At 40.5% G+C, this 26,024-nt stretch overlaps 1 long non-coding RNA gene across 2 annotated transcripts; it reads right to left on the minus strand.

Annotated features, from left to right (window-relative positions):
* Positions 1 to 11,223: 11,223 nt before the first annotated feature.
* On the minus strand, positions 11,224 to 18,974 carry LOC148013880 (uncharacterized). Of its 2 annotated transcripts, none has more exons than XR_015688712.1 (3): positions 18,424 to 18,974; positions 12,029 to 12,161; positions 11,224 to 11,585 (listed from the first exon to the last, which is right to left on the minus strand). It is a non-coding gene; the product is annotated as an uncharacterized LOC148013880 (long non-coding RNA). The 2 variants fall into 2 exon arrangements; XR_015688713.1 differs by having other exon boundaries at positions 12,029 to 18,336.
* Between the last annotated feature and the right edge of the window lie 7,050 nt (positions 18,975 to 26,024).

Raw genomic sequence — 26,024 nt, forward strand, 5'->3', positions numbered from 1 at the left:
ATTCTATCTCCTCCAATGCCAAGAATGGTATACCCACCAAATGCAATCTTAAGGAGTGTTCCCTACCCCTATCCTAAGATGAAATAGTGTGTAGTACACTGCACCCAATTCATAGTAGCCCAGACTATAGTGCCTCAAATGATGGTTCAACCACAACATCAATGGCCTCAAACAGTTCCTCTAATGGCAAATCAACAATAGTGGAATCTTATCAACTGGAACCAAAAACCAATAGTCCCAATAAGAGCTTTGAACTAGAGTCAGAATAGAGGACTATGAGTGAGACTAGAAGAGATGAAGGCTTCACCCTTTTGGTCCCCTCACCTTCACTCTCGCTCTCTTTCTCTCAAACTCACCTCTCTCTCTTTCTCTCTCTCTCTCACTCTCTCACTCTCTAATGCAAAAGCAAGAAGACAAGAAGCAAAAGTTGGCATAGACAATAATATTTTTCATTCTTTTTCAACTAATTTATACAAAAAAGTAGTGTTATGATTTCTACAATATCCATGTTGAAACGTGCCCCGCCTATTAGCTGTCCAAGCACATTTTAGCGATCCATCAAGAAATGAATCTAAGCATCACTGCCTGGCATTCCCATGAAATGTTCTGGGGTTTGTCACCTAGGGTTTCCCGAGTCCGCCTTTCAACGGAATGTTTGCGGCCAAACCCACTAGGATTGACCTAAAATTTGGGTTTCTAGGGGTCAAGGTCTCCTGATAGCATTCTAGTGTCAGGTCTTGGACATCCTACTTTACGTAGAGATACCCACTCCGAAGCAGACCCATGCCGCACTTGATTTAAAGAGAATGGGAAACGAGAGAATATGTCACTAAACCTCTCTACCTATAGGGCATAGTCCCATTTCAGTCCCCTAAAACGGCATGAATCGGATTCTAACCTAACCACATCTAAGGGTCAAACGACCCATAAACCTTATGAGAAGCCTCCTAATTCTTTGGGACCACCCTACCATAGGACACCCGTCGGGGCCGCCCACCCACTTCCCTCAATAGCTTTAGTTTTCTAATTAGGTCCTATCACATTTATGTGTGACATTCAAAATCAGCTTCATTAATTAAGCATTTTAGAAAACAAGATTCGTTCGCATAACTTATAGCATAGACACGAAAACAATGTAAGCAGTCCTTTTGACAAACAAGTTCCTTAACTTATTTCCCAGTTAATCTTTGTCTCTTGCCCATACAGGAGAAATTATGTATCCCTTCTGTCCAACAGAAGTATCCCCTTTTGCCCCGTAGAAGTAACTAGTCCAAATCACATGGCACCATAAATTCTATCCAGTATCTAGAATATGATATTGCAATGCCCTAAATGTTGGGCTCATGGCAGTCTACAACTTTGTCTTGGACTCGAAAAGGGGTGTCTAGAGCTCCATTGACCCCAAGTGATCTAGGAGTGAGACACAATTTTCATGGATGGCCTTTTCACCACTCAACCTTCGGCCCGTGAATTGAGCAGTGCCCCCTTGGGTTGAAATGCAGCGTGACCTTGGAGATGATCCATCCACACAAAATATCCTTCCTTAATTAATCCAATTAATAAATAAGCACAATCAACCTAATATCACTTGCAAACAAACATTCCTTTATTCACCATGGCAGCTTGTCATTATTGACCCCTTCTATGCATTTACCATCAAACACAAACACTTGAAATAATCATCCAAATCGCATCCCAACAATCAATTTAATGCAAAAGCATTTAGGACATTGTTTGATCAATCAACAAAAACAATGGTATCCTTTTCTAAACATTGTAGGAATAGTCGCAATAATCTTTCCATCGCGTGTTTGCTCTCCCCCTTTGGATCTGGAGCAGTTCTATGTAAAATTTACCTAACACACCCTTCTTTCGGCTAAGGCATATGTTAAGGTTTCAAAATGTGTTCAAGACATCAGTTCCATTGATCAATTATATTGATCGATAAGCTAGCCTTCTTCCCAACAAGTACAGAAACATTAGTCTTTCCTTTGACTTAGGGTTTCCTAATCCCTAGAGCTTTCCACTTACCTTTGAAGCTTGGAATTGTAGTTTGTACCTAGCCCAATTTCTTGAATAGGATTAATAAACATAGTCACTATCGGACGGATCTCAAGGCATCATAGCTTTAATCCTAATGGTTGTTGTTTGTACTAGCTTTGCATAACTTCAAGATCCCAATGAACTAATAGTTCATGATATTTGCAATACTTTGATGCAAGATCAATTTGTGTACCATCGATGTATGTTTCATATAATCTTTATCATGCATGCACCATCTATGTGTATAACCCTTAAGTAGTCTTATATGCTCTTTATGCTATGTATGATTTTGTCACGTAGCATTGGGATGCAATTATTGTATTTGGCTACAAGGTTTTGTGCGAACCTCAATGTGCCATATACATAAATCTATGCAAGGTCATCTTTAGTTGTGGAAAGAGTTACCCCATAATTCCCTATGAGCTTACCTATTGAAAAATAATTTTGGGTTACCTATTAAAATGAACTCATGTGCATGCCAAGGCAACATAACCTATGTCTCAATCAATAGCGGAGATGACAATTAGTACATGGATATTCGGATATGCATTATCCATACCCGACATTACATTCATATTCATAGAAATGCCCTGGCCGGTGGCTCCATTGTTGGATGCAAGATTACCGTTGATGCGTGTCTCCCTCCATTTGGGGCCATGCCTTCAGCTTACGAATCTCTCTCTTTCTCTCCTCAAAGAAATGGTGTGCCGGGGTGACTCCTTTTGATTGCGATGGGGTTAAACTAGCCAGGAGATGGGGGTTAAACTTGTGGAAAGATGGGGATTAAACCCATGAGAAGATGGGGAGAAAAGCAATGTATGTGGTCACCCTCTAAGGAGGCAAGAGGAAGGAGAACCCTCAGAGAGTCTCTCTCTCTCTTTCTCTCTCTCCCTCTCTCTCTCCCTCTTCTTCTTCTCCTCTCTCTCTCCCTCTTTCTTCTTCTCCCTCTTTCTCTCCCTCTTCTCACTGTCGAGCAACATCAAGCCCTCCTTTTCTCCCCATGGGGTCTTTTTTTCCCCCTAGTGGGGGGGGGGGGATGCGGGGAGAAGGTGATGTGATGGTGGCAATGACCACTAGCCATTCTACATGGCAGTGAAGGACTTTTTGAGCCACCCAGCTAGGCCGTTATGCCCAAGGGGGGAGGGTTCACTACGTGGCCTCCCCCCTCCATCATTGTCATCATCAAGACCTTCTCCTTGTTCACAACACCTATCATTGTCACCTCCTTCCTTTTCTCCCGCCACATTAATCATTGCCTGCTCCCTCACTCTCGACATCATCATGTCATCTCCCCCTTGACATCATCGTTTCCCCTCATTTCGTCTTCACCATCACCTTCAGCATCGTCTTTTTCCTCCCTCCCCACCACTTGTTCGGCGCCGATAGGGGGAGATAATAATACTAATAAATTTGAATATTTAAGAATTACGGGGGTTTTCTGTAGGCTGCGGGACATTATATGGAGGGGGTAGGCCACCTGGTAGAACACCGCCCCTTGGGCATAATAGCCTTGGGCATCTCCAAAACGACCCCACCGCCATGCAAAATGGGTGGTGGTCACCACCACCACCACACCACCTTCTCCCCGCATTCCTCGCCCCTAATAATATCCCACCCCCCCTATAAACACCCCGCTGGAAAGCAGTTCTCTCTCCTCCCCCCCCCCACTAGGGGGAAAAAAAACCCCATGGGGAGAAAACGAGGGCCCGATGCTACTCGACAGTGAGAAGAGGAAGAGAAAGAGGGAGAAGAAGAAAGAGCGAGAGAGAGAGGAGAAGAAGAGAAGAAGAGGAAGAGAGAGAGGGAGAGAGAGAAAGAGAGAGAGAGAGAGACTCTCTGAGGATTCTCCTTCCTCTTCCCCTCCTTAGAGGGTGACCACATGCGTTGCGTTTCTCCCCATCTTCCTACAAGTTTAAACCCATATCTCGGCCAGTTTAACCCCATCGCAATCGAAAGGAGTCACCCTAGCACACCGTTTCTCCAACAAGAGAAAGAGAGAGAGATTCGCAAGGTGAAGGCATGGCCCCAAAACAGAGGGAGACACGCATCAACAATAATCGTACATCCAACAATGGAGCCACCGGCCATGGCATTTCTATGAATACGAATGCAATGTTGAGTATGGATAATTCATATCCAAATATCCAAGTACTAATTGTCATCTTCGCTATTCATTGAGACATAGATTATGTTGCCTTGGCATACGCATGAGTTCATTTTAATAGGTAACCCAAAATTATTTTTCAATAGGTAATGAGCTCATAGGGAATTATGGGGTAACTCTTTCCACAACTAAGATGACCTTGCATAGATTTATGTATATGGTGCATTGAGGTTTGCACAAAACCTTATAGCCAAATACAATCTTTGCATCCCAATGCTACGTGACAAAATCATACATAGCATAAAGAGCATATAAGACTACTTAAGGGTTATACATATAGATGGTGCATGCATGACAAATATTATATGAGACATACATCGATAGTACACAAATTGATATTAAAGTCTTGCTAATATCACAAACTATTAGTTCATTGGGATTTTGAAGTTATGCAAAGCTAGTACAAACAACAATCATTAGGATTAAAACTACGATGCCTTGAGATCCGTCCAATAGCGACTATGTTTATCAATCCTATTCAGGAAATTGGGCTAGGTACAAACTACAATTCCAAGCTTCAAAGGTAAGTAGAGAGCTCTAGGGATTAGAAAACCCTAAGTCAAAGGAAAGACTGATGTTTTTGTACTTATTGGGAAGAAGGCTAGCTTATCGATCAATGTAAGTGATCAATGGACCTTATGTCTTGTACAGATTCTGAAACCTTAACATATGCCTTAGCTGAAAGAAGAGTGTGTTAGGTAAATTTTACATAGAGCCACTCCCGATCCCAATGGGGAGAGCAAACATGCGATGGAAATATTATCGGGACTATTCATGCAATGTTTGGAAAAGGATACCATTGTTTTTGTTGATTGATCAAACAACATCCTAAATGCTTTTGCATTAAATTGATTGTTGGGATGTGATTTGGATTATTATTCCAAGTGTTTGTGTTTGATGGTAAATGCATGGTAGGGGTTAGTAATGACAAGTTGCCATGGTGAATAAAGGAATGTTTGCTTGGAATATGATATTAGGTTGATTGCCTTGATTGTGCTTGTTTCTTAATTGGATTAATTAAGGAATGATATTTTGCACAGATGGATCATCTCCAAGGTCACGTTGCATTTCAACTTGAGAGGGCACTTGGTCGATTCATGGGCCGAAGGTCGAGTGGTGAAAAGGCCATCCATGAAATTTGTGTCTCACTCCTAGATCACTTAGGGTCAGTGGAGCTCTAGACACCCCTTTCCGAGTCCAAGACAGACTTGTAGACTACCGTGAGCCCAACATGTAGGGCGTTTGAAGATCCTATTCTAGATACTGGATAGAATTTATGGTGCCATGTGATTTGGACCAATTACTTCTGCAAGGCAGAAGGGGGTACTTCTGTTGGACATAAGGGATACATAATTTCTCCTGTATGGGCAGGAGACAAAGATTAACTGGAAAATAAGTTAAGAAACTTGTTTGTCAAAAGGACTGCTTACACTGTTTTCGTGTATGTGCAATAAGTTACGCGAATGAACCCTATTTCCTAAAATGCTTAATTAATGAAGTTGATTTTGAATGTCACACATAAATGTGATAGGACCTAATTAGAAAACTAAAGCTATTGAGGGAAGCGGGTGGACCGCTAGTCCTAGAGAACTAGGAGGCTTCTCACAAGGTTTTACCATCATTTGACCCTTAGATATGGTTAGGTGAGAGCCTGATTCATGCCGTTTTAGGGGACCGGAATGGGACTATGCTCTACGGGTAGAGAGGTTGAGCGGTGCATCTCTCTTGTTTCCCATTCTCTTTGAACCAAGTGCAGCATAGGTTTGCTTCGAAGTGGGTATCTTTGCGTAAAGTAGGATGTCCAACCAGGACCCGATGCTAGAATGCTGTTAGAAGAGCTTGACCCCTAGAAACCCAGATTTCAAGTTGATCCTAGTGGGTTTGGCTACGAATGTTCCATTGCGAGGTGGACTCAGAAAACCCTAGGCGACAAACCTTGGAACATTCCATGGGAATGCGGGGCGGCGACACTTAGATTTGTTTCTTGATGGACCGCTAAAATGTGCTTGGACAATCAATAAGCGGGCATGTTACACATGCCTATCTTTTGGATCAAAGAGTGATCTAGATCTATATTTCTATGCTAAGGTTACCTATTTTAATTGCAATTTATACAAGAGAGAGCCTCTCATTACAACAAATGATTTATTTTTTTAAAACGTAATAATTTCAAAAAATTTGTGGCTTCTATGTTATTCTCTTTCATCATATCTTTGTATCTTCAAACTAGTTGACATTTTTCCCCCTCCTAGTGGAAAGCTAATCCTATAGCACTTGAAAATTTGAAGTACTATTTATCTAACTCAGTTTTGCAAGCATAAAGAAAGAGCTAATAGATGTGATCACAAAATAGTTGTAGACACTAAAAGTGAATACTGCTAGCATATCCAATATTGCAAGAGCAGGAAGAGATGCGATGCAATCAAATACCTGGTGTGAAAAGTGCCATCATTTGGGACATTTAGCCATTGAATGTACGTGAAAGCCAACTATCCCTAAAGCATTATGTTCTTATTGCTAAGAAAGAACCACACATAGGATATCTGCTCTATGAAGGAGATGCATGAAAGGAGGAAGAAAGATGAGGAAGCAAGGTTCAACCTTCTAGAATTCTAGATAAAACTCAAGATATTCGACCCCAAAGCCTGAAGATTTTGGTCCTAATTTTGGTCCGAGGAGGTTCCTTGCCAAAGTTATAGAGGAACACAATCTAGTGGTGGGTAGAGACCAGAAGTGGAATTACAAGCCTCTCTATAGCTGATGCAAAGGAGAAGGCCACATTGCTAAAGATTGTTCCAATCCATCCCATGTCAAGGCTAATACCACAAACAACCAATAGAAGAATCAAGAGTTTGCCTCCAACTTGGTGGAATTGGAGGTAGCTACAGTTATACATGCTAAGAAAAGAGAGCCAACAAATCCAAAAGTGAATGTTCCACCTACAAAAGATGTCAAGTTCAAGCTCCCAACAGAGCCACAGAGTAGTATAGTATAGGACAGTACAATGCAAAATATTCTAGTGCCACACAAGGATACAGAGACAATCCAGGATGTAGAACCAAAGGACCAGGAGACAAAAAAGATGGATGTACCTCTAGTGATTGACGAAGTGGAGATGCATCCCTTGCTTGAAGAAATAGGAAAAGTGAAAGTGGGTATCACCCCATTCCCCACTTTGAAGCTCATGGATTCAATAAAAGAGTATGATTTAGCAAAGGACTTGGATACCTTCTGCCCTAATTTAACATTTTGACAATTGTTGATACTCTTCTCAGCTAGTTACATAAAGAGAATCAAAAGAATGATCACACAAAGACGCGGCCTAAGGATTGCCAACCTTGCAATTGTTACAAAAAACAATAAGGTCCCAAAGCTTGTGAAAGAAGTGGATGTGACCAACACCTTCCTGATGTTGCTTCATTGTAAGTGCATTGAAAGATGGAGGCTCTTTAGTGAACATCATGATAGATGTGACGATGAAAGATCTAGGCCTACAAGGCACGTAACCTTCATTAGACTAGTTGATTAGAGAAAAATCAAACCCTTAGACCTCCTTTCTTACATAAAGATCACAGTTGTAGGAAGAGATTACTGGATGACATACCTGGTGGTAAAGCCCAACTCTTATGGAACATCTTACCCCTTATTTTGCTGGAAAGACCATGGTTGTTTGAAGCTAGAGCAAGGACGTATTAGTTTAAAGGAACCCTAACCCTAGGCATGGAACCAAAAAAAATGGTGCTAAAGCTCTATGGTTTGCAAAAACACCATGGATCCACCTCTATAGAAGTCTCATATGATTATTCCAATGAAGTAGTGGATGGAACATTAGCTAAAGAAGTCATTATCAAGCAAATTTTCCAAAAGAAACCAAAAACACAGTCCCTAATAGCGGGCACTGAATGCCATCTCTCGAAAGATGCGACATCATTATCAATGGGTGAATATCTCCTATCCGAACTAGGAATGACTTCTGAAATTACCTCCAATAGTGAGATAGAGGCATGGATGTACGAATCTCCCTAGTTACATAGCCAACAAAGTTAAAGATAGAAATAGAAGGAGAAATAGAGAGCCTATTCTTCTCTTACAGAGTCTCTACAGAAGTAGATAAATTCATCTACATAGTAGCTAATAGTGAATGGGTTTTGCCTATCATGGTCCCTTGAATTTAAATGAGAGATTAGTTGAGTGAATGGAGTGTTGCATGCACGGGTTGGGCCTCTCAATGCACAAAGCACAACCTATTTTGTGTACGACACTATAAGACTCCTTAGTCTTCCTTCTTGCACCATATGTTGCACAGGTTGGGATGCACGATTGCACCATCAACTGCACAAAAGGCACACACCCTTTTGCACAAGTGATGGTGAGGATTACATCAATGGGTGGCTGCTCTCTTGTATCTATCAACAAGGTGTGAGACAAAGAGGGGCAAAGTGAGTGACTGACCTTCTATTCCCACCAAAATAGAAGGGAGAGGATTGAGGGATGTTATGCCATCTGGCGATTGGGCACATTCCCATTTTCCTATGCACACATAGGATGGGCCTCTACTACCACAACACAACACATCACTTTGTTCTGTGCATTGCACTATAAGGGTCCCTAGCCTTTCATCTTACACCTATGACAACTAGGTTGTGTCGCATGAATACACCATTAATCATGCAAGCTGGTATACTCTCTCTAAGTCCCTCAATTTTACATATTTCTAAACTAGGTGTGAGTGTTATGGATTCTCTTATAATCTCATGGCCATTGATTGTTATATATTTCATGGATAAAAAAATCTATAATGAATCACTTCATGGTCAAATGTTGTTGTAATAACTAAACGGTAAAGCCATGTCCATTGAGAATCTTGATGCTTGGAAATCAATACACTATCATATAGGATTTATGACTATGTGATAATGCTAACCATTAGAAAAAAAAACATATCAAACATAGAACCAAACATCATGGAAAACGTTTATATGGTGGCATAGCATTTTTATAAGTGCAAAAATGTGAAAAAAAACCAACATTGATACATCACTATTTAAAATCTCTAAAGGAAATATTATAGTTCTAGCTTTATCTACTTGGATTCATGATAATTCAACACAATGAAAATCTTGATGCATTTATATACTCTATAGATTATTTAAATTCTCTTGACCTTGGAGGTGGATTTCCATTGCATTTCTACCCCTGAAGGTAAATCCACCTATTATATTTTACTTTGAAACTTGAATCTTACGAGAGAATTACATAATAGAACGAGGCTAATATGCAAGGCTTTTAGTAGCAAGGTTTGGGAAGTTGAGATAACTACACAAACAAACATTGGTGCTAGGGTGTTTATTCCAAGAATCACATTTATTCCCAAAACCTTGCACTTTCCCTTCTCTAAGTGGCAACAATAATTTCCTATATGCCTAGAATTCACAATGACTATTTACAATGCTCAAGGACAAACTTTGACTTCATTTGTCCTTTATCTTAACAGCCCAATCTTCATGCATGTGTAGCTATATGTGGCGTTTTCCCAAGTGACACTTTCCCTTCTCTAAGTGGCAACAATAATTTCCTATATGCCTAGCATTCACAATGACTATTTACAAGGCTCAATGACAAACTTTGACTTCATTTGTCCTTTATCTTAACAACCCAATCTTCATGCATGTGTAGCTATATGTGGCGTTTTCCCAAGTGAAACCATTGGCTAAGCTAAAAATCTTTTTGCAAGGTAGTGATCATAGTTCAAGTTCCACTATTAATATAGTATACAAAGAAGCATTGCAAAGAGTGCAATATGTGACATTTAATTATTTTAAGTATTATTACATTTTTAAAATCATTTCATCTATATTTATTTAATTTTTTATTTTTTGTAGGAAAATAATGACATTAGTATTCAATTACTATTGTGCATCTCTAACTCAAATCATGTTGCATGAGAAATTCCTACTCTAGTAGTATAAGAACCTAAAATGTGTGGATCTCTTGCATGTGTGGTTGATCACCTTGAGAGTCTTCCATTTGTTCATAGGTTTGAAGGCTTGTTTATTAACATTATTTATGAAGAATTTGTGAAGTGTTATTATATAGCGCCCCCTATCTACAACCACATTGTATCTCAATCACACTCAAGGAGGATTCCTCCTTAGTGGCAATGATGGGAGTCTCATGACCTGTGCTGCTTGATTATGTTGCATTAACTAAATATGGATATCAACAAAAATATTTGTTTGCATTCACCATAATAATTAGTTTTGTTATTTAGTGTATACGTAAGACGTTCTCTTGCTAATGTTGTGTTGTGTTGTTGCAGCACATAACATGTTTTGTAGAGAAGAGAAGTCCATATGCGATACATCACCTAAAATTTCATCATCCATGTATATAGAAATGAGGACACTTTCTATCATTGATAGCAATGCTCTCAAAAGAAAACTATTTGAAGAATAAAATAATTTAGATGTTTCTTTATTGCTTTCTTGTATGGAAAAATTACATTAATATTTCATTGTATTTTTTCCCCTCTTGCAAACGTGCATTATGTGAAGACAAGGTGTTACTTTTGCTTTTGCACTAATGTTAGAGAATGTACAGATAGTTTGGGATCTAGCTAATTGGAATGATGTTCTAGGGGAGGGGGGTGGTGGTTAATACCATCACTTTAGAGGTGCCCTATAGTTCCATGCTTGCATGGGTCATCCTAGCGTGGAGTGCTAGTGGTATCTTATGTGATCAAGTCCCATGTGGCTTATCATAGTTTTTCCCTAGTCGCATAGCATTAGCAAAGTATGCTTGCATGGGTCCTAGCATGAAGTGCTAGTGGTATCTCATGTGATCAAGTCCCATGTGGCTTACATAGTTTTTCCCTCGTCACATAGCATTAGCAAAGTCTTTTCTAGGGATAGCACTTTTTAGTGCAATAAGCTGAAAAGAAAAATACAATATTTGAGAGTGCATGCGTAGATGCCTTGGAAAAAGAAGGATATATAATAGTTGAAAAGTATGACTTGCTCAAGTAATATCATAATTAAACTACTACCCTACTTCAAGGTTAAATAGTTAACTAGCCAATGATCATGTTAGATGAGCTTTTGGATAAAGAGGTGTGAAATCTCCTTCTTTCAAATGGGCTTCCCATGATCCATGCGAAAAGATATACCATGAGGATCACATGTATGGTAGTAATCTTCAAGAAAGTCAATCATGGCACCATCTTTGCATGTATCCACATGCTCATCATTCTCTTTGTCTTGATCGTACTTTCTTCTTAGCTCCTCATAGAGTTGAGGATTCTTTCGTTGAAGCTTCCTTAAGCATTCCTTCATTGAAGAATGTTATCCACGTGCATTTCCACCCCATCAACATTTGAGATCTAAAAATACGAAACAAGATGTTGAAGACATGATGGTAATCACAATAATAAGAGAATAAGAATATAGGTATTCTTGATACAATAACAAGAGAAAGCTAAGTTAATGGAAGATTTTTACAAAAATCATGCATAGGATATACTTTTAAGGGTCAAAACACAACTTGACCATACATTTTTCTCACAAATAATGTCAATAAGATTATACTATTGAAGTATACAATGGACTTGGGATATTATAAATTTTTTAAAAAGTGCTATAGATATTGAAAAAACAATATGCCATGCTTTGAGGAGGAAACGTTTTCAACTTAAAATACAAGAGGCCTCCTTCTATAAGATTCGTATGCAAAAACTTCATCGCCTACACATAAAGAGTAGGTTCCCATAGCAACCACATGGTTATCTGTGCGGGAATATGTTTTTGCTCATAGACACCAACTCACCGTTCATTAGGATAGGATTATTTGCTCCCTTTCGTACTTTTAGAGCCACTTTTGTGATTTAAAAGGAGCATGCCACTGCAAAAGGAATGGAGTGCCACTCGAAGTAGACAACATAAAGGAGACTCCGTTCAACCTAAAAGAGTTAATACATCAACATATAAGTATAATTTATCTTGAAACATAAACAAATAAAAAACAAAAGATATGATAATTCTAAACATACGATTTGTGAAACACATCCATCTAGTCATTTGTATTACATTTGATGAACACAATGAGAGGCTCTTGCAACCAACAAGCTCCTTGTGCATGACATCTGTTCACACAAAAATTGAAGAATCCTACTGACATCTTTGATGTGTTTTTTCTATAGGATTTTTTTCTTAGAAAAAATAAATTGCAAGAATAGACAATATACACTTGCATCTACATTTATATTCAAATACTAAACAAGAATCACTAATGGTCGAGGGTCCTAAATATGGAAGTGTATTTATTACCCATATAGACTATAGTGGTCACTAGCTTGAATGCTACGTAGATTATGTATAGACACTATTATGGAAGCATGTATATATGATTGAGAGATGGCATATAATATGATATCTTCTTTAGGCGTAGGAGTGTGTCTCTTTTTTAAAAAAAATAATGCATGTGAAATATGTTAAGAGGAAATTATGTATACATCAGCCACCATAGGTGGGTTTTCAAAAAGTCCCTTAGCCTCTTTAAGACTATTATGAAAGGCTTTGAATGATTTATCTATGCTACAAAAGGATTTTAGATCCGCAAGGATATCACTTCGAATATTTTACCAAAGATCTAGTGGTATCATCAATCTAGCCATCGAGGGCTAGAATTTTTAATTGTTCCTACGTGACCAAAAAGCCATGATGGTTGAAGCACGAACCATGTTCCACAACATTGTGTAGCCATCTCTACCATTCTTTTCACCAAAGAGGATAAGCTTGGGATCCACACTTTCATTGAATCCTCCCTTTCAAATCCACTCCATGCATAATTATCTTGGCTAATGTGAAGAGGGGGCCACAATGTCGATGCAAACAAGGCATGAATGACCATGCAATTGTTCTCACCATGGATGGAGCATTTTAGGCAGGTAGTGCCAAACAGCATGTCATCAAGCAATCATCACCTACTAGTCTTGGATGGTCATGGTAGCCACACTAGCTTAGAGCTTGTTGCAAAGGTTGAGTTGTGGGGCATAGACATTGTCACCCTCCCGTCTCATATATCCCACTGACTTCAGTCATTCGACATCAATCTTCAAGCCATTCAAGATTGCCTTCAAAAAAGAAAGGATGATTTGGTGATTAAAGAACCATGATGCTACAATAAACAAGGCTGATATTGCGAGCATTGCTTCAAGGGCACTAAACAAGGCCATGACTATAGGGAATATAAAGGTGGGATTTAGAGCCACAGCTATTTGGCCTCTCAACTAGGATGCACTCAACTTTGATCACCTCCCTTGCACACACCTAAACTTTATGCCCATGGATACAACCAAACAAGATAATGTGCAAGCATTGGATAGTTAGGCTTGTAGTAGCCATCAATGCCCAATGTGCAAGCCACCTTGACTGATGCCCTTCCACGAACATTGGAGTTCCTAAATGTGTCTTGTGCTCAGTATACATAGGCCTATAGGTGAGACATACATGGATTACACCAACTCACATATATTGACCTTCGATTAGTACATTGAAAGCATGAAGGCCAAGATTGCAAAGCGAGAGGAAGTGGAGTGAGCCATGATGAAAAAGGAGCAACACCATGCCCAAAAGAGAGCTAATGCAGAATACATACACTAATATGTATATTTGTGTATTTACGTAAATTTATGCTTTGCATAATTAGTGTATACATATACAAATATGTATGTTATTGCATTCATAGTGGCATATTTAGGTATTCACGTTGGCAGCTGTATACATTAACATGTAAATACACGCAAATGAATTACCGTACTTACTAATGTTGCGTATTTACATTTTCAAAATATATGTTTTGGAAATACATTTCTAAATTGAGTGGGCAATCGAAGAGGCCACAACTATGATGCATCTCCAAACGTCCCTACCCTTTATTTTATTCTTCATTTGGATGGACTATCGCACTCTTATTGGACCTACAGGATCAATGGGGCTATATAATAGATGCAGGTGGGAATTTGGAACCAACAGGGAGGCACGGAGAGAGGACGCGTGGATGTTGGAAAGGTACTTATGGAGAGGCTTGGAGGTCAACAAGTGGGCCCCTGGCCCAGCCTTTGCTTAGTAAGTAATAGATTTCCCAAAAAGTTTCCTAGCAGTTTCAATCTCCCTACCACAAAGTCCACAAAGTTGGGACACTTTGAGGGCTTTGTGCATATGCTCACAATTCGGGTGGGGTGCTTGTTCATTAGGAGTCTCCACAGGGCCAAGTTAAGCTTTCTTAAGGGAGTGGCTATCCAAATCCTCACCCATGTGAGGAGTTTTGTTCTAGGGTGCCACTTGCTCCAATAGGCAACAACTTTAGTGATATGGTCCTTGGAAAGCTTTCTAAAGTCCTTGGTGCTCTTGCACTACTAGAGGAGCCTACTACCTTTGGCCGATGTATGGAACTTGTAGGGGTTGGCATTGGTGATGATAGTGGACATAGGCCAATTTGTTTTTTTGAGGCAAAAAGAGGGAGTAATTGCCCAAATCCATTCACTCTCTTCCAAACCATAAGGGAGTCATTCGGACACCTTGATTACCAGTTGCGATGTAGCTTGGAAATGAAGGCCGAATTCCCCTTGCTGGAACCTTTCCAACACCTCAATTTCACTCCTGCCTTTGTCTTCCAAAACTTTTAAGGGAGAGTGATCACAATAAATGAGGGAGAAAGGTCAATTGTTCTTCTTTTTACTAAATAGCTTCACCATCCAGATTAACTCTCTATCACTTAAGTGGAATTATTACTGTACCACAAGCTATGGCTTCCATATTTGCCCCTCTGGATTTCAAAGGTCGGCCCACCTGGTCAACCATTTCCTAGATCTACTCAAGGATAGAGATTCCCTGCATTTTGGCCAAGATGAAGCTTGTCTCAAATGCTTTAGGTAGAGTCCAGACAAGCTAAAGCAAAGCAAAACCCCCTTCCCCCTTGTAAGGGCTTTGTAGCTATACCATGGTGTTGCTACCAAAAACACTTATATAGGAAGTAGCAGTAACTCTGAGCCCTGCTTGGTTTCCACTCTACGTGTGATTCCCTATACCCAATGGTGAACCCTCTTTTGTGCGACATCACGGGGGTTTAATCCTGGGATGTGCCTATGGTGTACTGTTTCTTTAATTGAATAATACAAGAGTATACATTGCTCTCACATATCATGTTACATTTCTGTGCCGTGTTGAGTGAGTGAACAAGTGCAGGTGTATCACACTTGGTATCAGAGCAATTGTTGCTCGGAGTGAAGGAGTGCTCACGGAAAAAAGAGAGATCTAGTGCCAAAGAGAACGAGCCAAAATGACCCACATCACCACACCTCACGATCGCATGGACCCCCATCGCGTCAACCTCGACACATCAACCCCCGTCATGATGACCCTCGACACAACGACCCCGACACCATCCACCATCTAAAGACATGACGCGGCTTCCTCACAGCACAACCACCACCCAAAGGCAAAACGCAGCTTCCCCATGTCAACAACCCTGAAAGATGAGACGCGGCTCCCCGCTGTTGTGAGCAGCATAGTCAAGGGCCTCAAGTACTTGACTCGACATGCTAAAAGCCTTAGCCATCGCCATCACCTTATAGGAGGTGTTTAGCATAGTCAAGGGCCTCCAATCTGCAGGGCCTTACTTGATTCGACATGCTAAAGCCTTAGCCATCACCTTATAAGAGGTGTTTAGCATAATCAAGGGCCTTACTTGACTCGACATGTTAAAGCCTTAGCCATCACCTTATAGGAGGTGTTTAGCATAGTCAAGGGCCTCCAATCTGCAAGGTTGGGAGAACCTCCTTGCCGATTTGGAAATGACCCTTATTAGACCCTGACAGGTCTTCTCATCCAACTTGCCACTGTTGTGGGCAGCATAGTCAAGGGCCTCAGGTACTTGACTCGACATGCTAAAAGCCTTAGCCATCACCATCACCTTATAGGAGGTGTTTAGCATAGTCAAGGGCCTCCAATCTGCAGGGCCTTACTTGACTCGACATGCTAAAGCCTTAGTCATCACCTTATAGGCGTTTAGCATAGTCAAGGGCCTTACTTGACTCGACATGCTAAAGCCTAAGCCATCACCTTATAGGAGGTATTTAGCATAGTCAAGGGCCTCCAATCTGCAGGGTCGGGAGAACCTCCTTGCCGATTTGGAAATGACACTTATTAGACCCTGACAGGTCTTCTCGTCCAACTCATCACTGTTGTGGGCAGTATAGTCAAGGGACTCAAGTACTTGACTCGACATGCTAAAAGCCTTAGCCATCGCCATCGCCTTATAGGAGGTGTTTAGCATAGTCAAGGGCCTCCAATCTGCAGGGCCTTACTTGACTCGACATGCTAAAGCCTAAGCCATCACCTTATAGGAGGTGTTTAGCATAGTCAAGGGCCTCCAATCTGCAGGGTTGGGAGAACCTCCTTGCCGATTTGGAAATGACCCTTATTAGACCCTGACAGGTCTTCTCATCCAACTTGTCGCTGTTGTGGGCAGCATAGTCAAGGGCCTCAGGTACTTGACTCAACATGCTAAAAGCCTTAGCCATCGCCATCACCTTATAGGAGGTGTTTAGCATGGTCAAGGGCCGCCAATCTGCAGGGCCTTACTTGACTCGACATGCTAAAGCCTTAGCCATCACCTTATAGGAGGTGTTTAGCATAGTCAAGAGCCTCCAATCTGCAGGGTCAGGAGAACCTCCTTGCCGATTTGGAAATGACCATTATTAGACCCTGACAGGTCTTCTCGTCCAACTTGCCACCGTTGTGAGCAGCATAGTCAAGGGCCTCCAATCTGCAGGGTCGGGAGAACCTCCTTGCCGATTTGGGAATGACCCTTATTAGACACTGACAGGTCTTCTCGTCCAACTTGCCACTGTTGCGGGCAGCATTTGGCATCCTGCAAAGGTCCACTGCTATTGTCTCCCAGAATTTTTTATAGAACTCAGTTGGGATCCCATCAAGGCCTGGCAATTTATTGCACTTGAGAAGCATGATGACCCCTTGCAACTCCTGTACTGAGAATGGTCTATCTAGGAGCAGCCTATGCTCCTTTGAGATCTTATGATCTATATCTCCCAGCATAGTTGCCAAGTTTGCCCATGACTTCTTCCAACCTATCCGCTGGGTTTGCCACGATCCCTGAGAGGTACAAGTCATACTCTCCCTAGCAAAAAATAGCGTACCTCCCTTACCCTTGATCTTTGCCTCTACAAAACCTTTGAAGCCCAAGGGAGGGTTCAAGGCTTCAGCATTTGGAACATTCTTGAGTTCCTCTAGAGCCACTATGTCCAGTACTGCGAATTAACTCAAAGCAAATCTTCTTTTTTTTTCTCACCATACAGTCCCCTCACATTCCAAGAGAGGGCTTTGATTTTTCTTATCGTTCTATGTATTCTTCCTCCTCATCCTCCAATGTGGCATAAATATTCTTCTCAATGAGAGGGTGCCTGGCCAGCTGTTTGAGGTTCAGCCGCTTCTTCGAGCCATTCTTTCCTTTGGCCCATTCATCCCTTTCTGTTCCACATTCTCCTTGTTGGCAGAGGTCTTCACAGGACCCTTTGCTAGGTCACGCGACCCACTCGGGAAATCTGGGACATGCTTGCTTTGATTCTATGGCATTGTGCAAGGTTTGGAACTCTCCTTGTGATTTTAACCCTCAATTGCGTTCTGCTATGGTGCCTTCCCCTTTCTGTCATGAGCCTCCTCCGATGGTTTCTTCTGTTGATCATGTTTGGCCTCTTTAGATGTCTCCTTTCCTTTGAGATCAGTAGCCGTCTGAGGGGCTTCTGGAGCACCCGTGCCTCCTCCTTCCTCATTCTTCTTGGGGCATGCTCTGGTGTAGTGACCGGATGCCTTGCAGATGTAGCAGGAATCTGGGAAGGGGGCAAATTTGACTTCTGTGCAGATTGGCATCAAACAGCTCCAAGAAGTCTGGGATGTGGTAGGTTGAGGTGAACTACCGCGGGAACTCCGTTTCTGTTGGTACGCGGCCCATGCAGAAAAGATACACCCCAGTAGTCGCATACTGAGCGTATTTGGCCTTAAGCTTGGGCAAGCTGAAGGCTGCTACAGTGCACAGCACTTTGCGCCCATCGATGCCTGGACTAACATTCCTAGTGTTATTGATATCGGTGAAACTTGCACTAATACTTCTAGTATTGAAAGCAGGGATGACTGGACTAATACCTCCATTCTGGTCGTTGCATAAAACGGAAACTTATCATCGAAGGTTTCACCGATATCAATAACACTAGGAATGTTCCGACTTGTTACTTCCTCCAGTCATTGCAAGCTTTGATGCTGTCATGTAGCTGATTTTCGATCTCTTCATAGTTCACCTCATGTTTCTGCAGAGCCTACGCGTACTCCAGCTCCATGGCGTCCCCACTGGTCTTCAAGGCTTTCGCTGCGAGAGCTTCTCGTGGTCGCCGACTCGCTAAAGACTTTCCAGAGCCAGAGACAGGCTTCGCGCGCTAACTCGAAATTGTGGCCTTTGCATCGAGTGCTTTGTCTGCTTCACTTTCACATGCAGCAAACTGTGCCCTGTTTCTCTAACTAGTACTCTTTGCCAGTAGTTACAACACGTACTGGCTAACTATGCCTGTCCTGTGCAAAGCCCCTCTCGGAGCATACCACACACTCCCAGACTCGGCTTCCTAATGTGTGGAACGTCAGGAACATATATCTATCTACATGTAAAAATGCATTAACTTGTGAGATCAACCAAGTTCGATATCTTTCTATAATGCTAGAAAAGGCTAGCACAATAGATGAATTGATCCACCCAATCCCATTGCTACACATCAAATAGATACCTAAGACATGCCGCATGTATTCATGATACACATCGAATAGATGTGCAAGTGCAATTAAGGATCATGTTGTAACTAATGGAACTAAGGAAGAAATTTATACATGTATATGTTTGTACTCCATCAAGATTCAAAACAATCATAATTAAAAGACAATGTTGAAGTAGGGAAGGTTTTTTAATTAAGTCAAGGGAAATTGAAGCCGAAACGCACTCGAGTACACACACCTAGAGAGAGAGAGAGGAGTAAATAGAGTTAGATCATCATCATTAATTGCATGGTGTGGAAATGTGCCCTCCCTTCAACTCACTACACTAGCAAGTGCCACATGCACGCACACACACACACGTTTTGTTAAGAGAGAGAGAGAGAGAGAGGAGTCTTAAAGGTAGTCTCTGTGCAATGCAATTTTTAGAATTGCAAATAGTTTGCGAAATAAGCTATTTATAATTAAAATATTTTCAAGTTTGGGAGTGTACTCTACATGCACCATGTAGGATAAGTGTAAAGGTTTGGTGGATATTTCAAATATTAGATAGTATAGATACCTAATACGTAACCTTGATGGGTGTAATAGTTCTCTTATGTGAGGTACTAATGCTCAAAGAAATTTAAAAAATCAATTATGCAAACTCTTCCTTTCGTGAACACATATATAACAAAATAGCTTTGTTATACTTGAATAATAGAAAACTCGCCAACAATGTTACTATTAAAGAGACCTTGTCTTGTGAGATGCTTGCATGTATATGTCACCCAACCTCCTTGAATCCTTGCAAATCTTCTCACAAAATTGATGCGTTGGTGTAGACACTTGTAGATCTACAAAAAATGCGACACTTTTTTAACTTAAGATTGTGTCTAGTAACACGTACACGTACTTGGTTAAGAAGTATTGTCCTTCAAGACCCCTCTTTACCAACTACTACTTACTGAAAGGCACAGTGAGGCAGTCCAATGTTATGGCCGGGGAGCTACCTGGATCAGTGGCCAACATGGCTAGCTGAGACGCACATGGTAGAGTTAGAGGCAATGGTCAAATACAGCGGCACCACGCAGGCTCTTAGCTGCTAGGCCAGTAGGCGTAGGATGCATGCAAAGGCAGCCCACGATGCATGAGCTACATGCGTGGCTTGATAAACGTGAAGGCCATGCAAGGGCGCGTCGAGCGCTAGGGGCTGCCCACGTGAGGCAGTGGTGGGAATAATATCACCTTCTCAAGCTCACGTGCCTCCTGCCATGCACCAGCCAGCCCCTCCCATCCGCCACTGCCCGCTTCAATTATCAATGGGCCGAGTCCATGCTTCTCCGCCATTCTGTCGCGCACCACACAACGAGCCCTCTTGCGCTCCTTCTCTCTCGAGAGGAGCCCTTCGTCGAACTCCCTTGGCAACTCATAGAAGTATATCTATCTCCTCTCGCATCATTCTCTTCACCTCCTTAGTCCTCTCCTATTAACCATCGTTTTTACCAAGAAAAATGATGCTTCCGCACAATAGTATATTAAAGGCCATTAGCAATATGCTTTTTTGGTGGACATTTTTTCAACTTGTATATTATTTTATTATGCTTCATCAATGGCCTACTTGTTTAGTGGACTTTACTTCAATGATGGATTGCAGATGTGGAGCAACGGCCACATGTAGCACATGAACAACCACACCACGGGAAGGATGCAAGTCCATCGGTGGTGACCCATTTAAAATGAACATCCCATGGTATAAGTAATGATATATGAGAGAAAGAGAGAGAGTTTGCAAGTGTATTAGAGTGATACCATGGTGGTGTCTTGTTTATGTTGGTGGTTGTGGTGATGGTGGGGATGGGTGGGTGCATGTGAGAGAGTAGGTGTATGTTACACAAGAAGACATGTTGATCATGGTGTGAGGGATGATCCACTACTCGATGCATCAACAAGATGGCATGGGAGGAGAGCATTTTGTGGATGCACCCCCATCAGTGGGTGCCCATGTGGATGGATGTGGCCTGAGTGGTCCATTAGCACATCTTCCGCCTTGCAACTCCACACCTTATCGTTCACCAATAGCATTGTGATGGCTACACCATTGTCGAGCTAGATCCACCACCTAGCACCAACATGGCAACTTTGATGAGCGAAGCAATAGCAATTGAAGGGCAAGAGCAAGCACAAGGAAAGGGTTTATCAATGATCTCATGTCATGTGCATGCACATATAAAAGAGAGAGAGTGTGTGTGTGTGTGTGAGTGAGTGAGAGAGAGTGTGTGTGAGTTCCTACTGCTCTCTCAATTGCCCCTTAATGTTTCCTTGATACTATGAATATCGAACTTTTGAGTGGAGAGTCTTATTAAACCAGCACTTCAAACTACAGTTGGAGGTGTTCATGGTAGTGGAGAACACTCTAGAAACACACACACAAAAGCCTATCATCGGCCTTCACATTCACCCTTAATGCACAACGCATTTGTGTGTGTGTGTGTGTGTGTGTGTGTGTGTGTGTGTGTGTGTGTGTGTGTGTGAGTGAGAGCAGCTTGGCATATTCTTCAATGGTGGGTGAAGGAAAGGCGTATGCCTATGGTCAAAAGTAATGTCAAGAGATTTGGGTGGTGCTTTAACTCACCACTCATCACATGTTACAAAAGAGAGGGACAAGCATATATCTATCCTCTCCTATCATTTTACATTTTTTAATTTCTTTAACTATACAGAGATCGTGTGTTGCATTAACTCATCCACATTTTCTATTTCATTATTTCATTATTTTATTATTTTAAAAATTTGGGAGGTTTGGAATCACTATATACTTGTCATATAAGCTTGGTGCTAGACCTTGCAAATTTGTCAATTATAATATAGCATAGATAGTATAGATAATATAGTAAAGATGTTCTTACACTTTTGATTCATCATCTTTTACCTTCTCATTAGGGAGCACGAAGGAGGATGTGGTTGATGTATTAAAGGAATGATTTATGTCCGGACACAGAGGCTCCCAAAATGTTGAACTCGAGGAGACTCCTATCATTTAATCGGAAGAAATAATAAAAAGAGGATGAGGACAACTACATATTCCAAATATCACAAAGAATTATGTCCTATAAGGCAACATGTCAATAACATTTGGATTACTAGGAGTCTTAGAATGAACACATCCACATGGCTCAACCATAAGCAAGAATTGCATTTCATTCCATATAGCTGCTTATGATAAAGCTGAAATGTAAGACAAAGAGCAACATATATGATGTGTGGTGAAAGTCTATGCAATCATGCATGCTAGCTGGTCTTTCCAACAACACGAATGCTTCGAGCTTAAAATACTTATAGCCAAAAGTGATACAAAATGTATACAAGATAATGTTGTTTCAAGTATACTAATGAGGCATAGTAATACATATAAAGACATGACTAGCCGATCTTATGTGCTAAGGGAGGAGAATCATGCCCATGGTCCATTGATGCAAGTCATGCATCATCATCTTGTCATGGTCATGACATTAATACATCATCAAAATATAGTGGTGTATAACACAAGGATACATGCCACAATCCAAAACATGTTCTACATTTTTTGATAAAATCATTACAGTTTGTGCATGATAATCCCAAGTCAAAAGCTTTTGCCACATCACATTTTAGCATTAACACATCCTATTGAGTGTACATGGCATAGTCTAGGCTCACATAACATTGAAGTCTATGCTTGATGCATGCCTATATATATGAACTTTTGAACTCTATGGTGAACAACTATAGAAAATTGATATAGGGTCTCTAAATTGAAAGGCTTCATCCTTCTCTTTTTGACACCAAATGAGTCGAGCCCTCCTACACATGGAGGGGCATGGTTCCTCAACCACATCAAAAAATGTGACTCTTCTATATTTCATAATTCCACAGGAAGTCTAGTGTCAAGTCATCTTAGCTTTAGAACTATTGGATCATTGTTCATGATGGTGAATCATTCACCATACCATCGAAAAACTTCACTTGTGCACTCTTCTTTTCAATCCCTTCACCTGCGATTTCTTTGTCAAAATCTCTACATGCCATGCCAAAAGCACCTTTCCTAATTCAATAAAGGCATTACTTGTCATCACCTACGATTTCTTTGTCAAAATCTCTACATGGCTCAACAATACCTTCCATGCCAAAAGCACCTTTCCTAATTGAGTCGTTCACATGTAATGCATGTTTTGACTAGCCATATGATGTTCATAAACTTTCGTATGCTTTTGTTAGAATGTGTATGAACAACAATGGTATCTTCCATGGGGAAAACTATTTGATGACCTTTTGTAACATGGAATTTCATGTAATGCTTTTAAAACTTTCTTATGCTTTTCATGAAAACACAATCTTTTTTTCCCAACTCTTATTTTGTAAATTGCTCCCTTCCAAAAGTTAGCGTATATATCCTTAGTCATCATCTTTTATTCAACTATTGCCAAAATAGCATAAGTAAGATGGTAAATGTGCTGCCTTTCAAAACTAGTATTTGTATCATAAGTAATAGATTCTCATCATCACCCAAATTATCATAAGTAAGATGGTAAAGGTGCTACCTTTCAAAACTAGTACTTGTACGATTTAGTCTCCTTGGAATTCGAGTGCTTGCATTAGAACTCCTTATTGTCTTTATCGAAATTTGAAGTTTTGTGTGTGTGTGTGTGTGTGTGTGTGTGTGTGTGTGTGATGGGGAATGAGAGAGGGAGGAAGAAAGGGACATACACTTTGAAAATGAGAGAGGATGAGAATATACAAATGTGTGTGTGTATAAAGGGGTAGTCAATAATGTTTGCGTGGAAGAGAAATGTAAATGCTATAAGAAGTCTATTCAGTGGTTCCCTACCACCCATGCATCCAAATAAACTTTGGTCCAATGCAAATTCATTAGTAAGGGGGCTTTCATATGGTTTTTGATGGCTTTAAGATTGACCAAGTTTAGAGAGAAGTAGTTGGATTTGAAGGCAACCTCATTTATGTGTTGCCATGGTATTATCTTTCCCTTGATGGGGTAATGTAGAATGAATGTCTAGCATGGATAACTTTTGTTGTCTTCCTATGTGTCTGGATGAGGAGATTGCCAATGTGAGAGAAGGTACTTTATGTTCCCTTTGGTACAACTAAAATTGGTAAACTTAAGGTGGAAAACAATTTGTCCATTCTTTGGGACACTTGAAGTGAACCTTGTGTCAAATGAGTATCTTCAATATTTTATACACATGGATTGGAGCTTTGCATTAACATCAAATTATCTCCTTTCCTAGATGCTTGTATCTTTGGTTGTTAATGCATGTCAAACATGGTGGAGAAGGACCCAAGTAGTTGAATAGAATAAGAACGACAAAAAAGTAAGAAAGCACAATCTGAGTTGGCTATCCAATTGCATGTGTGTGCACGCACACACAAACACACACATATGCATGTGTGTGTACACACACATTAGATTGTGTATAAGAGAGGATAAGGGAATAGCCAATATTGTTTATGTGAAAAAGAAAGGATTATGGGAGTTTCTTAAGGTTTTAGAATAGAAGATAGCATCTCTAAAGCTAAATAGCACAAATAACTTGTTAGAAGCTTGAGATCATCACTACAATCCCATCTATCTCACATTAAGAGCAAGGAAGCCCCATGCTTGCATGCAAGACTTTATCCCTTAGACAACTTAGCATGGTGAAATATATTAAAATGTCCTGTATTTACACTCATATCTCTTAGCTACTAAAATCAATCACAACTTCTTATTATAAGAACAATCAATTTTATTTGGTTCAAAATTCTCGAGTTGGATAAGACTTTCTTGGTCATATTTGGGACAAGCCTTCAAGAAGGCATCCAATTCCACATTGAGTGAGTGGTTAGCAACCTATTTTGGAATGGTATCCTGAAGTGGTAACCTTGAGTCTAAAAGGAGGCTATAGTTGGTTAATGAACTAGTTATTGTATTTTATCCTTAAGATGGACATTTAAAATAGTAGCATGACACTACCTAGTGGCCTAGACCCACTCATCCTACAAGTGTGGGTACTAGTGAAAATAATTGCTTGTTGCATCATGCTTACTCAATGTTCTCATACATAATTTATGCTACTTGTATGCTCCACAGGAGGCAGTGTGTTTTTGGGGGGCGGGGAACATATCACGTGGGTTCAAAAGAAGGGATTTTTAAAATACTATTTTTACACTTTTTATATACAAAAGGGTAACATAAATTGAATAGAAAAGGGGGTGTGTTTTATTTAGCAAATTTCATAGATAACACTACTTTTATAGAGGCCTTGAATGTATGTGATGTAGAGGATTTACATTTAGTGAACCCCACAAGCTTATATGAAGCCTTGTTAGCCACACCATATATATTTGTCATATACAAAATGGATAATTTTGGACAAGTAAAATTAGAAGTTCTTGGAGCGCTAGTTTTGCAAACTATGGAACCAAATTAGTCTTTTCCAATTGAAATACATGGGATGCATTTTGATATATATGTAGCATTATTATGAAATTGTTGGCTTGGTGCTTTCAAGATCAAGAAGTTAACTTATGCATGGTGGAAATTACTTTGCATGATACTATTGACCTATAGTGCATTGCGCAATAGGTCTACAAAGAAATAGCTCTTTTTTGGACTCCATAAGAGAGTGACAAAATCTAATCCAAAGTTTTCGAAATACTTTTGACCCAAAGGAGACAAAAATGTGAAAAATTATCCCCAAGGGTCCTTGTGGCCCATATGGAATTTCTTATAAGTTTATTGTGTTCCTTACAAGGTGCAATGTGTACGAAACGTTGGTAACTGATGACAACATAATTACTGCTAATGTGCTTGAGGAAATATTGAGAACTTGCTACTTCCACATGAACCATAAGTATCTAGCTTATCACAAAACCCAACTAACAAGAATTTATGTAAAAGACAAAGTTATTAAGAAGATTTTTTTGCAAAGAGATTATGCCACATGGGATCGAGTAGAGCAACTTTTTCCAAC

Source organism: Lygodium microphyllum, chromosome 25 (genome assembly GCF_053477565.2).
Source record: "Lygodium microphyllum isolate KBCC chromosome 25, Lygodium_microphyllum_v1.1.10, whole genome shotgun sequence".
In the NCBI taxonomy this organism is placed as follows: Eukaryota; Viridiplantae; Streptophyta; class Polypodiopsida; order Schizaeales; family Lygodiaceae; genus Lygodium; species Lygodium microphyllum.